A 4,477-nucleotide genomic window follows, 5' to 3' on the forward strand; every position below is an offset into this window, starting at 1 on the left:
TCGAGGATCAGAAACACGGCTATTGGCCATGTTCTTGAATCAAAATTAAATTGTGCTCTCAGTGCCGGTTAAAAATAAATGAAGTTTCAGAAGTAAAAGGTTATTCCTTCTGTTGGTTAGGGAAGATAAAGCTTGTGTTGATCAATGACATTCAGACAAAGAGCCGAATGCTTCATCAATTGTCACCTCCGTATCGCGTACCATCTACCCCGAATCTGAGAAAAAAAATTAAGTGAAACAACGAACTGTTGCAAGATAAGCCGATATATAGATAGCAACGTTGCAACGTTAGTTGCAGGTCTGGAGATGTTGGCTCCAAGGTTTTTCCAAGGCACCAAAATACAAAACCTCTGGTATCCAGTGTGCGGTACAATCGACAACCGGAAATCCTAAGCCTGTGTTAAATTGGTCACGACAACTGGCATCGGTGATAAGAAATTAAATGAAGAACCAATTAGCACAATCTTAAAATTTTTCTTCGTCCATTTAACTGGCCAGGTCGTCCTTTTCTAAATCATAAAATAAACTAGATATGAAGAATTATTTAAATAGGTAAATTAATAAATAAAGAGGTTCTAATAATTTCAATTTTTAAACGATTCATTTTTTATCTGACAAAGAGCAGACTCTGCAGAGTTTCGAAATGTGACATACTCAAGAAACATACGTTTCATTGTTCGTCGAGAGGTATTGCATTACTTCACGGTATCTAATGACAGTCATGTTTCACGTCTTGTTTTGAGACGCTTACATGATAAAATTTTAGAAAGAAGAATAACAACGGTTCAGGTCACGTTTCGCGAAAAAAGCCAGTCATTTCGCAATTTCCATGAAGAAAAGGCGCTTCAACTTTCACGGCGATAGAACCAAATCACGTTTAAAACCAGCCACAGGGTCCTTCACGATCACGAAAAAACCCTTTTTCCCTACAAAAATAACAGTAATTGATTATTAGTAGTGGTACTATTAACATTATTAAATATGAGCTTAACCATTAATTGTTATGTATTATCCACACCCACGACTTTTACCCACACCCATGCCCACGACCCACGACTTGTACCCACGACCTACGACCCACGACCATTAGTCAAACTCCTCTTATTGCAACGATCAGATCACCTCTAATGAAGGCACTAGACAGGAGTGTCGAAAAGTTGGGTCAATGAATTGTAATTCCTCGATTACATTTATTAAATCGTGAAACCAGAGTAGCATCAAATCATGTCTGATTGTCCACCTGGTTGCTGGGTGAACTTAAATATATCCTAAATTGAGCTTATCATGAACGCCTGATACCTTCACTCAGCACATACAATAGTGCTCACTTAGTCTTGATCAGGAGGATAGAAAGGACCGTAATTATAGCTTTAACTGGATTTTTCTCTCTTTTTTTCTTTGAAAGTTTTTTTTTAATACTGTTGGAAACGGATGAAGCCTTACTGTTGTTACTAACCTCATGCTTTTACTAAATGAGAAAGGTTTATAGGAGCTTTGAAACACTTAGTTGGGTACGTTTTTGTTTTTTTAATTATAGATTTCTAAAGGTATACTTTAGACTCAAAGCTTCGGTTGATTCAGTTGAGTTCAGATGGTCACACTGTACTAAATAACAATATCATCGAAATACTCAGCGTGTCTAGAATGCCCAAATAAATGTCTGAAAAAATTCCTGCCGAAGACTACGTTTGCCTCCTCGACAGAGGCGCGCTTAGTCGATCCTTGGTACTGGATAACGATGCCTGCTGACAGAGGTATCTATCTTCGTATAACATTACATCTACCAAGCTTCTCGTATGATTTGGTATAGAACAATTTTGGCTCACAACCATTTGTCGAGTCCCTCGTGATTTTCCTCAGCTCACTACCTATTCTTGAGCAGCTACTGTGTACAATTAATTTTTCGCCCTTGTCTGGTCTAGAACGTTTGAAAGTAGTCCAGGGGCGTTTGGTGAGTTTTCCCTCAGCCTATCGCAGTCTGATGTTTGTATGTTCAATAACTGAAACGTTGATGATGATGGTGATGGTGATGTGTGAGTGAATGTAAATGGTAACTCCCAAAATAAAGTGAACTTTTCCTTACGAAGTGGCTATGAGCCACTCCAAAAAATGGCACAGAGCGAATTTGATTTCTAAGAGACTTTATCGTTTCATTATGGCCCATATTGATAACATTTCACTGAAGTGATTACCCTTTTCAAATATTTCTAGTCATCATTATCATCGTTATTCGTATCCGTATTGGTGCCAAAGATAATGAGTCTTCTCTAAACGAAACAACAGTATATTAGCCGAACACTCTCAGAGTAAAAGGAGCCCTATCTTACAGCCTTTCCAGTTTAACATTGGTCATGAAGGTATCGTTATGTAGATTCTCCAGTTCGTTGTAAGCTAAATCCCTAAAAAAAATTCGATAAAAATTATATATAATTTTGAGTTGTGATTAGATGTACTTTGTTATCTACACGTACAAGCAATCTCTCTACTAATTCGAGGTGAACATAAATTTGTTATCACCCCTCATTTTAAAAGGTAGGGAAATATGTGAAATTTCCAGGTGTGCTATACAGGAAATAAGGGAGAGGAGCACATAAAGCTTAAATTTTCACGACCTTTCTGTTGTGGAATTGTTGCTTTGGTGCACTAGAAATGAAAGACATGACAATATGCAAATTTCATCTTATTGTCCAGATGGAAATTCATTTATCAAGTCTCTAAAGATTCTCCTTAGCTCGCTGCCAATAACTAGCGTGTACCATTATTCGGTTTAGATCTTTTAAAACAGTCCATGGGCGTTTTTGATGAGCTTTCACTCGGCCTGTCGCATTCTGTCTACCTTTGTTCGGCAAAGGGGTTGATGTATGAATCGACATAAAGCTGAGGATGATGATACAGCTTTAGTGATGTACGAGTAAAAGAAGAGACAGTGAGGTACGATTTGAGAAGTGTAAATGAGCTAAAAGAAAAGATCAAAGATTCAGTTCATTAATTGATTCAACAGGGTCCATGTGGTTAACAGTTCAATAACTAAAGTGGTTCCCCTTGTCAAACATTTATACGTTATCATTGTTATTGTTAGTTTTGTTTCCAAAATGGCGTAGTAATTTGAAAATAACAATATATCAGCCTAATGCTTATGAGTGAAAGAGGCTCTAACTTACAAGCTTTTCAGATTAAAATTGTTTATGAAGATATCTTTGGGTAAGTTCTCCAGTTGGTTGTACGCTAAATCCCTAGAAAAATCCCAGAAAAAATTAAAATATATAATTATAAGTTCAGATAAAATGTATTTTTATAGCTACAAGCTATATTACTAGTTATCCAATATATAAACACAATCACAAACACACAAACCGTATAGATGAGGTGAAATGAAACGAAAACAAAAGGCATTGGACTATCAACAAGCTTGTAGATAGCAATATCCAAGAACTATTTTTCATCAACTTGAGAATAACTATAATTATACTTTTTTTGTTTTCTAACTTTATTTCAAAACAAGATACGTCCAAACTTACAAGTTTACCAAAGCAGAGTTGCTGACGAAGATATCTTTGTCTAACTCCCTCAGTTGATTATAGCCTAAGCTCCTATGACAAATAAAGGTCGAGAATAGAATAAGAACCTGGGTTGAATACATACTTTTGAAAACTTGTGCATTGCATCTTTTGCGGGAAAAATCATGAGAGGTAAGTCATAGGAGGATAAGGGAATATGCCAGCGAAGTTGCTCATTAGATTTCTTTTCGTGTTCTTTTCTAAAGCTCCAACGCCCAAAGTGGCTAAAGTAACCCAGCCAAGGATTTAAATGTACGCCTCTATCTTCGGCAACTGAGATATCTATGTTTGGAGAAAACTGTTTACAGATGAACGGTTAAATTTCATTCGCTTACTCAACTACACCGCCATTAAGAAGCGATTTTTCGTTAATGATTGAGCATGACTGGGCATGGTCTAATTAAACTTAAAAGCGTTCAGCATACAGTAACAAAAATTTACCATCCTTATCAAGAGGCGATACCTCGTAACACAACTGTGATCATTAGTCAAAACTCATTTTGCAATGACTTACCATACATGCCAAAACTAAAAATAATTCCGTAACAAGAAGAGGAATCTAAACATACAGCAATTTCAGCCTTGTATTCCTTTCGAAAATGCTTGTGGGCAACTCCCATAACTGGTTGTTTGCTATGTAGCTATCAGAATAAGATAAAAGTATATATCATTATCTTAGGTCAAATTCCATTGTTTTCTACAGGGAATCGAAAGGATATCTTAAAGCATCTGCAGATAATAGAAGGAGAATTAGGGCAATATATTCTTAAAGTCTTTCTACGCTAAGAAGGGTTTATGTTCTGCATAATTCTGTAAACTTTGAATCAACGGACGGCAGGTTTCAACATATCGCTCAAAAAAAGCTGCACTGATTAATGTATGTTGACTTATCTACGTTCACAATACATATACCTGAAGAA

Source organism: Stylophora pistillata, chromosome 11, assembly GCF_964205215.1.
Source record: "Stylophora pistillata chromosome 11, jaStyPist1.2, whole genome shotgun sequence".
Taxonomy (NCBI): Eukaryota; Metazoa; Cnidaria; class Anthozoa; order Scleractinia; family Pocilloporidae; genus Stylophora; species Stylophora pistillata.